Source organism: Mustela erminea, chromosome 1 (assembly GCF_009829155.1).
Source record: "Mustela erminea isolate mMusErm1 chromosome 1, mMusErm1.Pri, whole genome shotgun sequence".
NCBI lineage: Eukaryota > Metazoa > Chordata > Mammalia > Carnivora > Mustelidae > Mustela > Mustela erminea.
This window is the reverse complement of record NC_045614.1, coordinates 100,569,562-100,590,034: the sequence shown is the minus strand read 5'-3', so window position 1 is coordinate 100,590,034 and position 20,473 is coordinate 100,569,562. Positions and strand designations below refer to the sequence as shown.

At 47.7% G+C, this 20,473-nt stretch overlaps 1 protein-coding gene and 1 pseudogene across 21 annotated transcripts in view; both read right to left on the bottom strand.

The window, feature by feature from the left end:
- LOC116586096 overlaps positions 1-14,407 on the bottom strand; it is a 35,845-nt pseudogene extending 21,438 nt beyond the window's left edge.
- KALRN (kalirin RhoGEF kinase) overlaps positions 1-20,473 on the bottom strand; it is a 659,050-nt gene that overhangs the window by 545,368 nt on the left and 93,209 nt on the right. The gene's annotated exons all lie outside the window — the stretch shown is intronic.

Sequence of the window (20,473 nt, the reverse complement as noted above, 5' to 3'; positions counted from 1 at the left end):
CTCTGTGATCTGTATCTGCAGGGCCTTCTTTTCACTCCTATTCTGGAATGTCTGGATGGGCAGAGTCTGTAGTCCATGCTCCTTGTCACCCGGCGGGCCTATGTGGAATGGCAGTGAGAGTTCCTGAACCATCAGGCTCCAGAGTCCAAAACATCTGTCTTTAAAATTCAGGTCAACTAATGACCAGCAGCCATAGTGAGCTGTGCATATTAGGCTTCCACAAAACAGAGATGGAGACAAGCATTATTATCACATAGGGCTGTGAGAGGAGGCAATGAAATAATTTATACGAAGCACCTAAACTCCGGCATCCACCAAAACCTCAAAAAACATTTGTGGTCTGAGAGCCTCCTGCATGAGTTAGGTCCAGGTTTTTAGGCTACACTCTAATTCCCTTTGCAACACCAAAGAGAAGTTCCACCGTTCGCCTGCTTGCTGGTACCTCTCCAGTTTGCCATGATATCTCAAATATCCAGCTACTCCATCCAAAGCTCTTTCAACCATCTGCAGTAAAGGATGAATTTGTTTTTTGTTTTTTTTTCTTTCATTTTTTTATTCCAATCTGCCATGGACTAGTCCTTTCATAAAATACAATAAAAATGAATTACTAGAGAAATGCAATTTTAAAAACAAAGTGTAAGCCTCTTTTTAAAAAATTTTTAGTTTTGGACAAAATCACTCTGGAAAATCACCATAAAAGTTTATCAATGCTTCCTTTCACTTTCTCTCCTTCTCATTACTGGCTGACAATGAACAGTGGACAGAGCCAGGCCATGGACTGCACTTCAGGCAGTGCCTCTCTGGTAGCTCCTCTCTCCATGCTTCTGATGACGTTAGTCACAAAACACAACTAAGTACTTACAATCTCCATTTTTCATATCAGTGTAAATTACCGACCTGGACTGCATGTTCTCTGAGTGCCAGGGTCACTCCACTACGCCTTAAGATCAGACAGATGATTCAGAGGGGCTCAAACCCTTGCTGATAATCACATATTAAACAGCTATATGTTACTCCTACTTTTTCACGATTTAGACAACTTGATAGTGTATTTGTGAAAACCTCCCCAAGGAACCCATTGTGTCCCTTTGGCAACCTGCCCTACTTGCCCGCCCTCCGCCTACCTGTGTGAGGCTCCTTTTCACCACCTGCTTTAACTCCATTTAACCATAAGGCACCAGATACAGTCACTGTTTCTCTTCCAGTCAGGGACAAGACAGAATAAATCACAGAAAATCCCATTCATCAGGAAAGCTGGCGCTGGCTCGCCAAGTGAACAATCAAGGAAATGGATGCTTATATTAATTTACTTCCAGGGGACACTGTTATTCTCACCTCTGTGTCTCTCTAAGGTCGAGCCTCTGATAGCTGCTCAATAAACACTTGTTCGAGCCCGTGGTAGAGGGCAGGCTGCATCTCAGCGGCTGCAGGCCACATTGTCAATCCCGTCCCTTGGCAGGCAATGGCAGAAAGGGCCCTCGGCAGAAAGGGCCCTCAGCAGAAAGGGGCAATGACTGGCTGCGTTAGGAGCCTCGGGCTCACCTAGACCAGTGGTTTTCTATCCTGGCTGCACCGTGGAATCACCTGGGGAACCTAACTACCCAGGGCTGCCTCCTAGACACAGAGATTTTTTTTTTAATATAACTGTTCTGGGGTGAAACCTGAGCATCAAACTCCATAGGTAATTCTAGTGTACAGCTAGGATGAGAAACTGCTGACTTGGAACGCCCTCACATTCATGCTGGTACTTAGTAGATGTTCCTTAAATGTTTGCTGAGTGGGTGAATGGCTCAATCAATGGATTGACCCATTGATTAATCTAACTTGATCCACCTGGATTCCCATTCCAATTATCAGAATGAGTCTGTAGCAAATATGGCTCCTGTCTCCTTAGACTCCTCACCTCCAGTGTGCGTCTCCTCCCAAGGTCCAGTCTTAAACTCTGGCCAGAAAGCACTCCTCTTCCATTCTCTTGCTGGTGGGAGGGGGGCTTGTTTCTGGATCACTGGTGCAAGGAAAGCACGAACTTAGCTCATCTTCACCTTTTTCAAGGAAGAAACTCTCAAGCTTTCTCAAATACACACCCAGAAGGCCCCCACAAATACCACTGGCCTCAATTCATACAGGATGGGAACATGTTATCTCATCTATTTTGTGTTTATTTAGTGGTTGTTCTTCGATTGTTTTTCTGGCCGTCTGTGGGTCCAGGATGCTATCTCAGACAACAGACTTCCAGAGCACAGAAGCCCAAGAACACTTAGTACAAAGTGACTGGTTTGTAAGAAGTCTAGTAAACGGATGTTGCTGTTGCACTGCTCTAGAAGGGAAGGATGGAAGGGGTGGGGGGGTGTGGATTGGGCAGTGTGTGAAGTGAACAGGAAAAGAGGAAGCAATGTGATGTGCAGGCCTAGAAGGGACGTGAGATGCTGGCTGCCCACTGTGGGCAGGCACAGGTGACACACATGAGGAGGAACTGTCCACCACCCCATCCCAAGGGACGGGGAACAGCTAGCCAAACTTCAAGTTCTCTGCTGGGAATGTGTGCCTGGGGTTGCCCCAGCTTCTGACCCCTGGCCGCTCCCCAAGCTGCGGCCACTGTTGATGCTATTTTTAACTGAACAGCAGCCTCCTCTTTTCCAGCTTATTTCCATGACCCCAGAGAGCCACTTAACTTTCATCCTCCCTCTGGACCCTAAACCTCCCACTCCCACCCAAGGCTTACCCTGAGTCAATTCAGGATGCTACACTGGGATGTTTGGAAAGAGATGAATGTAGGGTAGCCAGGAAGTCAGTTGTGAAAGCCAACACTTACTTTTTAAACTAAGGAAAATAAAAAGGAAATATATTAGCTCCAGGGAGAGCACTTCCTCTAGTACCCAATAAGCGGATACTTCCCAGGTTCCCCCGTAGGCCTGCATATTGATAGCAACCCATCACTAACACTAACAGGCATTTTCTGGTATATTTCTGTCTACTCATTAAAAGGGGAAAAGAAAAATTGCACTAATATGGGCACCCCTGTTTCCCGACACTCTGTTAGATTCTATTCATGGTTTTTCTCACATAAACCTTACAATCCATGAGCTAAGTTAAGCGACCCGCCCACGGTCACACAAATTGCAATTAGCAGAGCTGGGATTCAAACCTAGTACTTTGTGACTTCTAAGCTTCCCTCTGAAAGCAAGTCTCACACTCCTGTCACCAGAAAGAGTAATCTATCCCCAGACCATTAGACCACAAGCTTTCCAAGGCAGGAATCATGAAGCCCCATTACACTGGTATCCACTGGGCTCCATAAATCATGTGGGTTGACTGAACTACCAGCTTTCAGAAAAGAAAGAGGAACACATAGCCACCAAATAGGAAAAAATATGTGCCTTCTTTTCCTCCACACGTTTCTTAGGTGGCTGGAGAAAAAGAGGAAGGCGTCCATCCAAGAGTGGTCAACTACAGACCATCCCAGAGTCAGTGATAACATTTCCCAGTCTGAGAAACACCTCTCAACTGTAGGGATTCCGAGAAAATGATTCTCATCATCCAACAGATACTTACTGAACACCTACTACGTGCCAAGGAGTCTATTAGGTGTTGGGGATAGTGAAAAAAGTATTCAGCTTCTGTCCTCATAAAGCTAGTAGCTTCAGGGGGAACGATGCCGGGCTTCAGAGTCATGGGTGGGGTAGGGGCATCTCCTGACACACTACCTTAAATTTAGAGCTCAGGCAGTTTTGTGGGAGGAGAAGGAGAAATAAAGGAAACCAAACACGTTGCTATGCAACCAGGATGATATATTCTTAGCTGGAGCAGGCAGAGCAGCAGCATGGCACAGGGAGTGGGTGAGGGGAGGAGAAATGGGGGAGGCGGCAGCCCAGGAGTGCCGAATGGGAGGCAAAGTGGTGCACAGTGAGCACCGCCGCTGAAGACACAGGCTTCTCCCCTGGAGCAGCTCACAGTTGGACACTGCACAGAATCATGGTCACCAGAGGCAGCAAGATACTGTGGGGACAGCCCCCAGAACCACAAAGAGAGGGCCTCCTGCCCAGCTGCAGAAATCCTTGTTCTTGGGCCTGAAGTTAGCCCACCATTATTAAATCTAGGTCTGTACAGAATACAGAGAATGGCATTAAAGCCCTGTATGTGTCCCGCCTGGGGGAACACACGTCCATCAGGGGAATGAGACACACATGCATAAACAGAGCACCAACAAGGATTTCTTAAGCACTTCCTCCATGTTCCTTCTGCAAGGTGCAGGATGTGTGGGGCTGAGGAAGGGCTCCACTGTGGGTGAGAGCATGCAGAGGACAGCATGGTGCTGACAGACACTTGCGGGGACTCGGGCCTGAGTGTTAGACCTGGCTTGGCCGTCCATAGGCTCTACACAGCCTGCAGCAGGGCTCTCTGGGCCTCAGTCTCTGGATCTCTGAAATGAGCAGTTCCGATATGGCTGAATCCTGATAATATAAATGCAAAAGGACTGCAGAGACAGCAGAACTAGTATCAAATGGGATACTCAGGAAGTGCCTATGCAAGAGGTAGGACTTGAGGATGCCGTGGGGGTGTCTAGTCTTTGCTGAGGGCCTATTGTGCACCCCGACCTGACCATAAAGAACTGTTTCCCCATTTTTAGTATATGTGCTGCCAAAACAAGCACAACTGTTTCCCCATTTTTAGAGTTGAAGAAGCCCAGCCTCAAGGAGGCTCAGTAACTTAACCCACACAACTAGGAATAGCGGCTGCAAGATTCAAACCCAGACCCACCTGGCTCCCTGGCCTGTGCACTTTCTACTGGATTGCACTGCTTCTCCAAGATGGTAAGGCTTGCATCAGAATGCGGCAAGAGAAGGACTGCAGGAAGCAACAGGCGCAAAGACACTGGCAGGCTAAAAAATGGCCAGGATTAACAAGGGGCAGTTCCTGTGGATGATGACCAGGGCTGTGAGTGTAAGGAGGGTTCGGTGAGCAGAAAGAAGGGGAACCAGGCAGTCCCTAGCATGGCGCTAAATGCTATGGAAAAGAAAATGGTATATTAAACAGTCCTTGCCCTGAATTAATTTGCAACCAGGGTGATAAAACATGAAAATTAACAATTAGTGAACTGTTACAAAAATTGCCAAAGTAGGGATACAAAAATAAATCATAGCATGGTTTAAATGGGTGAAGTGTTGCTTCTGATCTGGGTGGCTGCTGGGAGTTTGGTACAGGAAGGTGACTAGAGGTAGGCTTTAAAGGATTCAGGAGGAGGGTAGATGGGCATAGGGGAGAACGGTGAGGACCTGTGGGACAGGAAAAATCTCATCCATAGGAGGAAAAGCAGGAAACAACTTCACTTAGAAGAAGATGCTGGTGGGAAACACTACTAACCAACTGGGTTGGGTGAGCCAAGAGGGCCTCCGCTGAGGGCGTGAAGGGTCCAATCCTTCACCAGAAGGCTATGAGAAACAGCTGGCCATGCTCAGGCAGAGGAAAGAAATGGTCCACAAGGAGTTTAAGGAAAGGAAGACAGCAGAGCTCAGAGAACCAGGGAAGGGGCTGATGAGCATGGGATGACAAGGGTCTCAACTAGGCATTGGCACTGAGGATGGCAAGGAAGGACTAGTCTCCGGGATGTTTCAAGGATGAGCAGAAAAGTCCTAGTGATCGGTGAACAGGAGACAATTACCCTCACTGAAAACTGAGACAATGAGAGTCCCATATTCAGAATGAGAGAAGTCCAGCAAAAAAGAAAACCTTGGGGGAAGGGTGATGACCAGGTTGATCAGCTTCCTATTAGGCATTCTGTCTAAGGTTTCTCTAGGATATTCAAGCAAAAAAATCATGAATCACAAACCCAGGAAAAGGAAACCTGAGGCTGCGGGAAGGCAGGAGGCGTCACCCATCACCCAGGGTAAGACAGCCCTCCACAGCTCTTTAAGCCCCCAGGGAAGGCAATTCAGCCCCCAGGGAAGGCAAGTCAGCTGCTCTGTGAGTTAAGAACTGTACGTACTGATAAGAGAAGTCACAAGGAGAATGGAAACAGAATCCCTGAGCCAACATTTAATTATTCCCATCAAGAGAGCCACAGAAGCTCTCAAAAAGGGTCAGGCCCAGGAGAATCTAGTCCACTTCCCTCTCTAAGCACGACTTCTTCCTGTCTCTAGTGAGGGATCACCAGCCTTGCCAGGGACAGAGGATCACAGGGGACCTCACCCAGCATGTCGGTACAGAGATATGGGATAAGACCTTGAAGTCAGAAAGATCTGGGTGTGAATGACAGCTGTTCCACCTGAGTGTGCATGGCCAGGTTGCCCAACCTGTCTGAAAAGTAAGACAGATAAGTGTCTTAGTGTCAGGTACCTGGCATAGTGCAGGGCATACAGATGGTATCAGTTAAATGTTAGTTCCATTTACCCCCACCTGAGAGCAGGCTTTTGCATTCCCATTCAGTTCTCAATGATACAGTTTTCCCATTGATATCTACTCAGAGTGCCTAGTTATATGCTCGGGGACAGCACAAAATACATCAGTTTCCCTTTATACCAGCCAAATATTGATCATGTTTCCCCCGAAGCTGGGTTTCGGGCACCATAAACAGAATTCCATCCTCATGATAAAAGTCGGACAGACATACAGCAGGGGGGAGGGGCTATGCATTCTGTAAATGCAGCCCAGGGCTTCCAAAATGTCAACTCCACCTGACTGTCAATAACAGCTGAAATTCTGCTATCAGAGGTCTACTTCTTTAGTTTAACATGCTCCTTTTAAATATCGAACTCCCATGAGGAAAGCCCATGGAGCAGCTACCAGTCAGTCATAAGTTACAAAAGGTACATTAATTTATCAACTGCCTGGGCAAGCAAGAGTTTTGATGCCTTTGGAGAGGAAGAGGGGGTCATTTTGGAGCTGAGATCACGGATCCTATTTGGGGAGGTCGAAGTGAGTCAGAAACCAGAGGGCAGAGGGGCCTAAAAGAGCAAGCTCACAGCTCCCCGGCGATCTGAACAAGAGGGGTCATAAAAGAGACAACCTGTTGGCTGGAGTTAGCCAGCAATGACAATGTGGGACCCTGGGGTGTAATATGAGAGTCAGTAAGGCAGTACTTCCCTGCACTTCCCAGTACCAGAAGGTCATCACAAAGCACCACAGAAAAGCCATCTCCACTGTCCATAAAACCAAAATGAAAGCGATCAAGGTGCACCAGGAGAGACTGAGGTGGGAGCCAGGAAGCACTTCCAGATAACAGGGAAAATCTCACCTCTGCTTTCCTCACCACCCCCCCCCCCACTCTCCTGAAACTGTTCCTTCAAAGACAACTCATTATCTCCTAACATCCAAACCCCAGGGTTCTACCTCCCTGCTCAGCAGGTTAAAGGCCAATGCCCACACCTTCCTTGAAACCCCTGTGGAGGGAAGCCCAGGAGCCCTGGTGTGACCACTCTCTTTTTCCTTCTCACTGTGTACTCTCCTTTTCCTTCTCATTGTGACCCAGACTCTGCCTTGCTTCTCCGTGCACTTACCCCCTTGTCCCTGAGGGGCCACTGTCCAGAAGTTCTCAGCAAGGCAGGAAGGACTGGTCCAAAGGGTCTCCACCACAGAGGGTGTCACACATGGCCAGTACATAATAAGCTACATAGTAATAGAAGCAGTTAGTACATCAAAATGCTGGCCAAAGTATGGTTCAAGAGGATTATGCCATAGAAAGCCAGAGAAGGCCCAGCTTTTTTTCTGAGGAAGACCCACTTACACAACATCAACACCTGGACTTTGACACACAAACATCCACTCAGCATATTTTCTCCAGAGAACAATTAAAAAGGAGTGCTATTAACCTCAGGGCCCTCTGCCTCCTTACTCTGGTCCTCCTGTATCCAAGGAGGCATGGGGGACAGCATCATCGGGACGTTCCCGTGGATGGAACCCGAGAGGAGAGAGCTTCTCTGCCTCTCCTCCTCAGGCCAGCTTCTCCAGCCCCTCCTGCTGCAGGCCCTCTAGCATCCTCCCTGACCCTGCCGTGGCCTGAGATGCACTAACTGTCTTTGCAACACACTCATTCTGCCACCCTACATCTGTATTGTAGGTACCAAGATACAGACACAGATGAACAACATCAGAGAACACCATTCTCCTAACCTGTGGGCCCCCTCACCTCATTGTCTTCCCTTTCCTTCCAGCCAGGTACCACAGCAGTGTTGCCAAGCTCTCCCCCAACAAATGGGGAGCTCTGGAGGGACCAACGCCATGATGGAGAGCCACACATTGGCCCCTGAGTCCTCCTCCCTCTGCATCCACTGCTTCCCTTCAGCACCCAGCAGGGAATACCCAGTGTTCACTCTGCGCACGTAGGCCCCTCCCCACCCCTATTCATGCTAGTGACAGAGGGATACATAGAACCAAGGGGCCCCAGGAGCATCACAGAAGGGGAATATGTGACTACATGGGGAAAGGTGAAAGAAAAGATGGAAAACAGGGAAGAACTGGAGGAATTTTCTGTGACCTCTGCTATTTCTGATATATGCTATCTCAGCCACCCTTTTCGTCTTTGGCCCTGGCCCTGATCATTGAGGTAAACCCTTTTAACTGCTCCTCCACCTCTGCCCATTGAGCTTGGAACACTGAGATCTGTCAGATATTCTGGGCACCAGAACCCATGCAAGAAAGTTGCCAAGGCAATGGAACACTCCCCTTTGGTATAAATACTCATGGGTGATACCCCTGAGGAGTAGAGCACAGACCCCTCCCTCTCCTCTTTTAGTCAGATCCAGCAGACTTCAAAGTTAGGGGAGCCATGACTGGTTTTGACAGGGGAGGGGTGGAGAAAGGGGTCTCTCCGGACCAGCTAAGTCACTAAGGGACAATCCAGCAGGGAGAGAGGACTTTGCAGTTCTGATTGAATGCTCAGCTCCCACTGGGCCCAGAAGTGGGCATGGAGGCAGAGAAGAGACTAGAAGGGTATAGGTGGCATGAACTGTGGGAGGGGAAATAGAAGCAGTTAGTGCATCTGGAAAACCACAGACCTAGGACCCAGCACCCAGGTGTGAAACCTGAGATGCCAGTGTGCTACAGCCACTAAGAGATTTGGGAACTTATGCTCTGGCTAGAGCTGCTTTGACCTCCCCTCTTTTCTTTTTTCTTTTTTTTCTTCTTCTTTTTTTCCACATCTTAACATTTATGCCTCTTCCAGGCTAACACTAACAGTTGGCCCAAGGTCTGAGGGTGCACACATGCATACACACCCCACAGACACCCAGGAAAGGAAAGGGGTTTATTTCCATTGGGAGGGGGGCACTCAGGTCACAATAGGGCGGATCACAAGGTCCTGGTAGGGCAGTTCTCATGCCGAAAGCAGATACAGGTGGATAGGGACAGAAATAGTGCAGGACAGCAGGCAGCCTGCTCTGGCTACTTTCCCTGAACCAGAATCAGCTGAAGGCACATGCCAGGGCCGGCAGAGGCGGCATTGCCACATGAAAAGACACACGTTCGCTGATGTTTTTATACGTTCCTTCATATACTCATGGGGGCATGGTCATTCCTGTCCCCAGTGCCCACAGTCCACAGCCCAGGCAAAGGGACAGAGAACTGGGAGCAAAGAACAGAAGCCAGAAAGGCGATCTACTGCAGCCCAAACTGTCATGACCCACTCTGACTTCAGTCATGAACTCTGCTAAGTTCTTTGGTCCCAGGGGTCACTAATAACCATAGGCAACACCCTTTAGAGCCAAGAGGAAAGGAAAGAAAAGGCAAACAGCCTGCTCAGCCCACCCAGCTTGGCAGTGCCATTTTCCTCAGGCAGAGGTCACTGAGGGGCTGGCCATGGGCAGGGCTTGGCTCAATGTTGTCTGCTGGGGTCAAAGCCCACGCTGGTTGGGAAGGCCTGGGAGCTGCCAGAAGCATGTTTAGGAATCACCCGGGTATCCCTGCCTTTACGGTGACAGAGGCTGAGCCACCCAAGTCTGAGGGAGCCCAATTGTCTTCTTTGGGGGGGCCTCCCTGGAGGAGTGCCATACGGCTCTCACACCCCGCACACCACCTTGCCCAGCAATAAGTAAAGCATGTCTGGGAAGGGGTAGCTTCAGTGCAGCCAAAAGTGGAGGGTCAGCACTTGGTGGGCTCCAGAGAGTCAGCAGGAAACATGCCAAAGTGGCCATCGGGCCTGCAGTCATGCCACCAGCCCTCATCGATGACCTCAAGGCCCGTGATGAGATCCTTGGACTGGAATATCTCGGTGTTCCTGACTGCCTGGTAGTGGTCCAGGGCCCAGGCACAGAGCCATCTCCCCCTCAGCCACAGGTAGTGGGCCATGGGCTCAGCCAGCCACTCAGGGCTGCAGCATCATGGCCTCCACATAGAGAGTCTCCTGCTATGGGGGTTCCTCTTCTGTCTGCGCTGGACCTGGCAGGGTGCTGGGCACTGGCTCCTAATGCAGATCTGCCCTGGGCCTTGAGGAGGCTGGGGTGGCCCTCTGCTAAAGCAGGTCTCTGGTTGGCTGGGCTGCTTCTGTAGGAAGGGACTCCTCGGTTTGCCTGGCTGGAGCTGGGGACAGATGTGGCCACGGCCCTCTCCTTCCGCTTGGAAATCTCCAGTGCATGTGCTGGCTGCTGACAAGTTCTGGCTCCTCTGTGTTCCTTAAAACCATTTCCTGCTGCTCACCCTTCCTCTGGGGTCCAGCCTCACAGCCCAGCTCCTCCCAGAAGCCCTAGTCCAGGTGGGAGGCCTCTCGCAGCTCCTGCTCTCAGGGCTCTTACTCTCAGCGCTCCTGACCCTCCTCCTCTGCCCACTGCTTCTCCTCCAGCCTGAGAGTCTCTTCCTCCTTCTCCGCTTTGGCCCAGAAGCTGTCTCTGCCAACACCCCCCCCTTTTTTTTTAAGATTTCATTTATTTATTTGACAGACAGAGATCACAAGTAGGCAGAGAGGCAGGCAGAGAGAGGGGGGAAGCAGGCTCCCCACTGAACAGAGAGCCCGATGTGGGGTTCAATCCCAGGACACTGGGATCATGACCTGAGCCGTAAGCAGAGGCTTTAACCCACTGGGCCGCCCAGGCACCCCTCTGCCACCCCTTTTGATCTCAGATATGGCCTTGGTCTTCTGGTATACAGAGCCCCCTGGGACCTGGGGGACCATGTCCCGGAAACTGCTGCTCTCCCTGGGGAAGGTACAGCTGGCACCTGAGGCCCTGACCACCTTCTCTGCATGACATACAATGTCCTCACATTGATGGTCACATGGGCCCCTTCAGAAAGCAGCGTAAGGCTGACATGGTCGGTGCACACTCTGTTCCGCATATCATTGACACCCTCCCCTGTCCACTTGATGAGGGCAAACCTGAGCAGGCCAGACTTGGGATTCTTCACCCTGCAGAAATCGTGCCACCTTCCCGCTGTTGAGCTCCCCCACCATCTCCAGGCACCCTCCCCAGTGCCCACCACCTGATGGCATTGCTGCTACCCTCATAGGTAAAGAAAGCCCAGTCATTCTGGAACTTTCGGTGACCACACCCATGCAGGCCTCCTGCAGCGCCAGCCCCTCCTGGTTCAGGTTCACAGCCACAGTCGGCCCCACGGGCCCCATATCACCGCCACCCTGACCTCTCTTATTTTCCATACTTCCTCCCAGACCCACAAAAACACAAATTACACAAGAGACAATGCTAGGATCAAGCATCCATGTCCCAGTGCTGTTCAGGGAAGACTGTGCCTTGACCCCTGCCCTAAGCAGACACCATTCCATTCAAATGTCCATCTCACCCATTCCGTGCATCCAACCCACACCCAGAGCATCATCTTTAGCCCATTCTCTTCTCTAGATCCCATCTGTAAAAAGTAGCGGAGGGGAGCTTTCCTCTCCTCCTTCCAACCTCCAATATTTCCATAAAAGAAAAGAAAGAAAAGAAAAAAAAAAGATGAAATTTTACATGTGAGGACTTCTTGGAGAAACTCTTTTAAGAAGTAGTCAGTACCAGCAGCCCTACTGTCAGGAGGGAGGGGTCCCCAGGAGGGTTTCTAACAGTCCCAGTCCTCATTCTTGGAGGGAGGGATGGAACAATCAAGAAAAAGTATCTTAACTCCTTTCCCCTTGCTATCCACAGCCTCACCATTGCTCTCCACAAGCACCCATTGTACCCAGCCTGAGCTACCCACACATTAGCAGCCACACCCCAACATCACACAGTTCTTTATCACTCCTATCTCACACTCACTCAGCCTGCAGCACCACCGGACTCAGCCTTCCCAAAGCCTTCCCCAGCACACAACCCAAAGGACTCTTCCCGCAACTCCTAAAGACCTGTCTGTACCAGTTATGGGACACATCACACTCCGCGTTTTATCATTTATTTTTTGGAGGCCCCACAAAGCATTTAGAACAGTGTTGTGCACACAGAAGGCACGTAAGTGAAGGTTTGTTTTAGAGTGGATTTTTAAAAGTCATTCATTGTTCAACAACACCTGGCAACTTAAGTCTCCAAGACATCCCTTCAGAAGGAGAATGGAACCCCCCACGTCCTCTGCTGCCTTTGCCAGCAGAGCTCTCCTCCTCCCCTTCTAAATGCCCCATCCCGGCTCTCGCCTGAAACACCCTTTCAAATTCCAGTTACCCACATTATCATAGCTGCTCCACCCCATCAGCCCTTTCCCCTACTCAGGATGGCTCAGGACCCCACTCTCCAAACTCTGACATCACTAAACCATTTCCTGAATTTCCCATGGAGCCAAACAAGTTGGGATGATAAAGCACCATCACCAGCTTTAGAACAAACACTTTGGGACATATACCTGTGTGGCCATCTTTTGTCAGGTCATACCTCGCAGCAGCTGTCTGTGTTCCTAGGTCCGGATTCTAGGACCTCTTAGCAACCTTGAACCTCTACGCAGAATTTCTGAACTTGCAACAGCCACTAGGTTTCCTGGAAGGAAACTGGTATTGTCTCTCCCTGTTAGGAAACTCTAATGCCCAATGAGTCCTACCCTCCTCCCAGAGGTGAAGCAGATATGAGGGCCACCCCTTTCGTTCTCCCAGGCTCCCTGACAGTGGGCTCGGGACCATGGTAAGAGGATGGGCTTTGCTACCAGGTGAGCCAGGGTTCAAATCCTTGGACAATCTGGTGAACCAGCATCTACTGAGTACCTACCTACTTTTGTCCCAAGGGGTCAGGGGCTCTTAGGGTATGGTGCTCAGACCACCACCAGCAGCAGCAGCACGTGGGAACTTGTTAGAAATGCAAACCCATGGGCCAACCTCAGACCTGCTGAATCAGAAACTCTGAGAGTAGGGCCAGCAACTTGTGTTTTAACAAATTTTCCAACTGATTCTGATACACAAATTTGAGGACCACTGATCTAGACCCTGGGGATACACAAAAATGAAAAACCTAACATCTAGACCAGCAGTTCTTGTCCTAGGTGCACATTAACATCCTTGGGGAGCTTTTAAAATAATACCAAAGCCTGGTCCCATTCCAGACCAATTCCCTTAGAATCTCGAGGAGGGGACAAATAATCATATTGCAATGTGTAGAGAACAAAGATTGAACAAGTGTACAATGAGAAGAGAGAAAGCATTGAGGAGATCAGAGGAAGTGGCTTCACTACATGTGCCTCTCTTTTCTCATCTGTAAAATGGGGGCCATAATAGCCGTCTTACATGAGATGGTGTATATAAATGCCTGGCATACAGTTGATGCTCAGTCTGCATTAGTTTTCTCCCTCCCTTGGACGAGGCCCTTGCTGACTCTTAGCTCAGCAATTAGACCAAAGTATTTAGAATGTCCCTTATATCAGTTCATCATCAAGGACCCCAGCCATGAAGGGAAAACCTGCTGGCTATTCACAGGTTTGGCCAAGAGCTCTCTCCAGCAGCCAGCAAGATGTCCCCAGTGTCTTCAGTCCCTGTTCTGAAAAACAGCCTGAATCCTTGGGAACCAGACCATCCCCAGAGGGCCACTCAGAGCCCAGACCCCAGCTCTAAGATCCTCAACTCTTTCAAAGAACAGCTCTTTAAAACAACTTTACAAAGGCCATTTGAATTACACAGGAACACATTGTCCTAGTCCAGTCTTCCAGACTCTTTTTGCCTGTGGGTCCAAGCAGGTCCACTGGCTTGGAGTAAGCGCTCTCCACATCAGGCGGTCCTTCCTGATGCAGATCCTCTCATTATTCAATCTCCCTGCCCAGCAACATCTGAATTCAGGCTTATAGGGAACTTGGCAATAGCCCCAAATCAGCCCACCCTCCCTCCCCACAAGGCAAGGAGTGGGCGTTCAGTCACAGAGAGTGCCCTGGGTCTCCTGTAATGCTGCAGACATGCAAGCAACCCACAACCCTCCTGAACTGAACAGAGAAATGGGGGACTTCCTTGTAGCTGCCTCCTTGGGCTCTATGCTTATCCCGGCAGATGCTGAAAACATTTCTGGTCTCCTCTTGAGAACAACCTTTGCTGTCATTTCAAAATAAACAATTAGCAAATTGGGTCATTACTTTGTAGGCAAACCTTGGTTTTTTGGTTTGGGGTTTTTTTTTTTAATACTAAAACCACTATCACTAAGGTTGCCCAGATTTGATTCACTCTTTCCCCAGATTTCCCCCAAATGAAGCTGAGTTGTTTCCAAAAATTGAATCAACCTTCAAAGAACAAGGTTTTGTCACTATTAAGGATAATTCAGGGAAAAAGAAATCTGCAGCACCACACTGGAAGAAAACAGTTTCCAGAATGCAGAGCCCACAGGGTTTGATCATAGGTGGCATCCCTGGCCTTGAGTCCCCCTCAGGGGGCCTGCTTTGAAGGAAGGGCCACTTCAGGTGGGAGGGACAGGGAACCAGTCAGTATGCCATCCTCTATGAGAGGCTTCAAAAAGCAAACTCCAGGGGCACCTGGGTGGCTCTGTCAGTTAAGTGTCTGCCTTCAGCTTGGGTCATGATCTCAGGGTCCTGGGATCAAGCCCTGCATCACACTGGGCTCCTTGCTCAGCAGGGAGCCTGCTACTCCCCTTGTTTGTACTCTCTGTCAAATGAATAAATAAAATCTTGAAAGGAAGGAAGGAAGGAGGAAGGGTGGGGCAGGGGAGAGAGAGAGAGAAAGAAAAAAAGAAGGAAAGAAAGAGAAAGAAAGGAAGAAAGCAAATTCCCACACCAAATAAAGGAGTGGCAGATGGGACACAGAGAGAAGAAGGGACAATACTTCAGAGAAAAGGGTTTGGACACCCTAAAAGCAGGAACCAGGACCATTCTTCAAAAAGGTGATGGGCTACCAGGGGAGAAACAGTATCTTCAGAGGCCAAGGCCTGGCCTAGTTTCCTGCCTCTGACCCACAGAACCCCCACAGAAGAATCTGGAACATGAAACAGGAAGAAATATCCCTGCAGAAATGGTTGCAAAGGAACAGGAAAAATAAAGGTGCCACACAGCTTATCTCCTGTTCCCTGAGCATTAATGCTAGGCCCTGATTCCCTCCCAGATGCTGCCAAGTCACCCTCTCCTGGCCCCATCACCCCTCCTTTTCCTTCCCCAAGTCCTGCCACATGCAAAATAAGACCTCTGCCCGGGCTGGCCTGAAAAGAATGAGATATTTTCTCCTTGGCTCTGCATTTTCATTCAGCCTTATAATCTCAGGCCAGGCAAAAAGCCCGAAAGTGTTCGTGCTACACCCCAGTGCTCGCCTACAGTATTGTCAACTGGCCCAGCAGCCAGACCCTGGGCCCCAGGAGTGCCGATGGAGCTGCCCTCACAACTCTTAGGAAAACATGGCTGAAACCCGGAACATGACCCATGTCTGGCTTTGCTCCTCAGTGCATGCTGGGCTGGGACTCTAATGGAGCAGAGGGAGGCAGGTGGGACAGGGCAATAGTTGTGTCTTTCAGCAGCACCTGGTCTTTGGCACTAATGATGCAAAGAGATACTGGGTAATCAAAATGATGGATAATCAATAACCCAGCATAATGGACATTATTGTTAGGAGACAACATGATTTTTCACAGCAGAGTTATGAAGGACCTATTTGTTCAAAAATGAATCTGTCTTTCCTGAACACAAAGACGAGGAATGATAGAAAACAGCCACATGAAAAGAGAAAGTCAGCTCAGGATTTAAAATTGACCACATAACACACATACAGAAATAACTGAGAGTTAGCTGTATGAGAAAGAAACATAGGAAGTTAAAGTTGAGAATAACATAAGACATCCAGTGTCTCATTTTACAGATGAGAAAACTAAGGCCCAAAGATGTGAGGTGGTATCTCATGTCATATAGCCATTTGGTAGAAGAGCTTGAATTAGACCTGAATGTCTAAGCAGAGCACTATTCATTCTGCCACCTTGGTCCAAAGGCGTCCCCTTGGAATCTGTCTCCTAGACCCTCAGACCTCTTGGTAATGGCTGTGTCTGTAATCACCATATTTCCCTACACACAAGTCACCCTTATGTGCTACTGACTACCCTAGGTTGAATACCAAAATGATTCATGAATCACTGCCCAACTGTCTGAAGTCATAACATGGTCTTTGATGGCACCTCTTCATATGATTCAAATCAGTAGCTAGGATCAATGTCCTCACGTTCAAGTCTAACAATCATCTTGGTATTTGGGTGACTCTTGATTTTTCCTAAAATTCTTTGACATTGTACCTAACATGATGGTCACCAAACCCTGGGGGTTAAAGTTGAAGGAGGGATTGAAATACCTATTTCATAAACTTCCTTGTGGAACTTACCTGTAAGTAAACAGCTGGCAAGAGGGGTAGAGAGACTATAACAGAATCCTCCTGACTTCCAGGCCTGAGCTCTTTCCTGAGCAAGTTGAGAACAGGAGTCAGAAGCTAAAATTCACAAGAAGTGGGGGCACTGGCGTAGCTCAGGGGGTTAAGCATCCGACTTTTGATTTCAGCTCAGGCCATGATCTCAGGGGTAGTGGGATCCAGCCCCATGCTGGGTTCTGCAATGGTGCGGAGCTTGCTTAAGATTCTCTCTCTTCCTCTCCACACCCCCACCCACTTGCAGTGTGCTCACTCTCAAATAAATAATTAAGTAAATAAAAATTAAAAATAAAATTCACAAGAAGCTTCAGAGGCTGGTCCCCTAAGGACACTGATAACCTGTAGACAAACAGAAGATACCAGGGTCTGGGGCAAACTACCCAGTGTCATACTTCAGCAATACCTCCTTTTGCTTTCTTTTCTTTTGTATTAAAGTATAACTTGAACACAGTTGAGTATATAAATCATAAGAGAAGAGCTGGGTAAATCTTTGCACATGTATGTACTGATGCAACCACCATCCAGATGGTTATGTAGAGCATTTACAACTACCCAAAGGCTCCCTCATGCCCCCTTCCAACCAAGAGTAATCTTTATCCGACCTGTACCCCACAGACCAGGTTTCACTTGTTCCCAAACTTCATATAAATGAATGAGTGTAGTACATATACTTTCATATTTGGCTTATTGGACGACATTCTGTTTGGAAGGTTCTTCCGTGCTGTTAGTGTGCCAGTAGGATGCTCTTTAACACTCTGTTATATGCTGTATAACACTCTGTTGCAACAATACACAACAATGTATTTATTCATTCAACTGCTTACAGAAACCTTCTGTTTCCAGTTTGATGTTGTTATAAATAAAGCTGATAGGAATGTTCTTGTACATATTTTAATGAAGATAAACCCTCATATCTGTTGAGTATATCCAGGTGCAGAACTGTCGGGTCATGGGGTATACATAAATTTTTTTATAAATTTTTCCAAAGCAATTGCACCAATATACACTCCATTAGCAAAGAGAGTTCCTAGAACTCTGCGTCCCCACCAGCACTTGGTATTATTGGTAAAGACTCTTCTTTAAAGTCTCACAAGGTACCCCAGGTCGATTTTCAGACAACAGACATCAGTCTTCAAGTAGCTCTTAAAAAAACTCTAACAATTTTACTTCTTGAACAGAGTAAACCACCTAATCTTCATCAGACCATACTGAGACGTGCAGAGAGATCTCTGCCCCTGATTTAAATATCTGGGGATTTCACTATCTCCTCCTTCCTGGGTAGATGTCACTAATGTATCAGCAAGCTATACCACTTACCTTTAATCTCTGTTCTAGGAAATAGTCAAGATGGCCCAATCAGGAACTTTAATTTACACACAATCACAAGTAAGTCCTGGTCTCAATGTGTATGGGCTTCTTTGCTGCTATAAGGCTATTTCTATCTTCTGAATGGTGAAGGTTGCCCCATAAATAAGAGAGTTATTACTCATTTCATTTGTTTTTATGTAGCTTGGCAAATGTTACTCAAACAATCTACACACTCTTAAAAAGCACATATTTTAGGTTACTGAGCTAGACATTCTGGAAGTCTCTAAAACAAAACAAAAACAAAAACAAATACAACCAATCACCAGGCTTTCTTTAAGGGAGTAGGGCCCTAGGGTAAATCACAGGGAATATTGTCACTGCCTTCTTCCTCTCACTTTACCCAGCAAAACTCTTTCCCAGATAAAATGAGGTCAAAACAAACATCAGCCACGGACTTTTCCCTTGCTTTTGGGGAAATCAAGTCTTAAGGAAATGAAAATGGAAAAGGGAAACAGTCCTGCATATAGGGCCATGGGGATAAAGTAAATGGGTGACTGAAGGTAATGACAACAATGCCTACTTTTCTCTTGGGACTTGGTCAAGCTCAATCTTATCCTTTCCTTCCCTGAGCTCTGCCCACCACCACCTTCCTTCTCTTCAGCTACTTTCTCTTGATGCCATTGCCCAAATGACTGAAGAGAAACATGCTATCCAGTTCACACTTTACCACCAAGTGCAGTGCCCAAGACATGACATATTCCCCAACTTTACAAAATATACCAAACTTAAAGAACATCTCTGTGGTGATCGCTACATGTAAGAAGAAGTCACTGTGGACTGGTATGTGCAGGCAGAGTGGATGAGTCTCAAACTGCTCCTTAAAGTGGGTAAGAGTTAGCACAGAACAGTGGAGCCCTGGTAGAGAGCACTTTGCAAAGGACAAGAGTAAAAAGAAACATGGGATCTTTAGAGTCTGTATACAAGAAAAGCCAAGCTTAAGTGGCTTTCCACACCACTGGGTTGCTGGGCCCTGACTCAGCTACCACTCCTGCAGATGGCCTGACTCCCTCATTAAAACAAAAGCTCTCTGAGCACAATGACTGAGAATTTTAGGCACTTGCTTAGAAACATTCTCACGTGCGCAGACAGATGAGGCCATTCTATTGCCCTCCGTTTCTCAATTCATGGTTTCTGGATTGGCTCTCTAGATGTCAAGTGCAAGTGACAGAGAACAGCTCCCTGGCTTTTCAGGATTGAAAAGCTGATTCTGTCCCTGTGCGGCAGGGAAACCATGTTGACGGGGCAGCTAGCATTGGGAAGTGAGGGATGGGACAAGGAACAAGCATAGGAGAGTCAGACCCACAAAGTGATTCTAGACCCAGACCCCTTTGGAACCAGTTGAAGAAGGCAGAGAGAGCATCTGAGTAGGGTCACAATACCATAGCCACCCACCCACATGAAGACACACTTCTTAGATCGCAATGCTCCCCTCCATCAAGCTTACTCTTTCTCCAGGTAGCTTTCTGGGGCCAAAATCAAGATTTATTAGGAATCTAAACTCTTAGTCCAACCTGAGGGACCACTGACTTCTTGTCACTTGGTTTAAATTTTCATTTGATTTTCCTTATACTGTCGCCTCACAAGGAATACCTTTTTTCTGTCTGGACCAAAAGTAAAACTACCACTATTCCATGGGTAAAACAGGATTGGGCAAGACTTCCATTCTCCCCTCAGGCTTCTGTCCTCATTACTGTTTGATACCTAAATAACCTTTGTAGGAACCCATCTTTTTCAGAGACAAACATCTTTTAAGAAACAAAACAAAACAACAAAAAAAAACCCAAAAAAACAAAAGAGGGGCAAGGAGTAGCCATCAGTTAAACAAACACAACATTAGTTGAAAGCACCTATTTCTCAACATTCCAGTCTTCTGGTTTCTCTGTTCATTAACTGATCTTATCCTGCTGATAAGTTTGACTACAGGTATAATGAACAACTTGAGAGAAGTCAGAGTGGGACACATCAGTAAGTGCTGCTTGAGCGCAGAAAGTTGGCCTTATTCACTGCTGTCTTCCTAACACTTACCTTAGAGCTGCACACACACAAAAAGACTTACTAAATATTAATGGAGGGAATACATGAATGAAGAAAATAAATGAGTAATTTAAAACACTGTATGTACATCAAAGGCAAAAATTCTTTTTTAAGTTATTTAAATTCCAGCTAATATACAGTGTAATCTTAGTTTCAGCTATACAACACAGTGATTCAACACTTCCATACATCACCCAGTGCTCATCACAACACGTGCACTCCTTAATCCCCCTCCCCTATTTCACCCATTCCCCCCTCCACTTCCCTTCTGGTAACCATCAGTTTGTTCTCTATACTTGAGTGTTTCTTGATTCGCCCCCTCCTTTTTCCCTTTGCTTCTTGGTTTTGTTT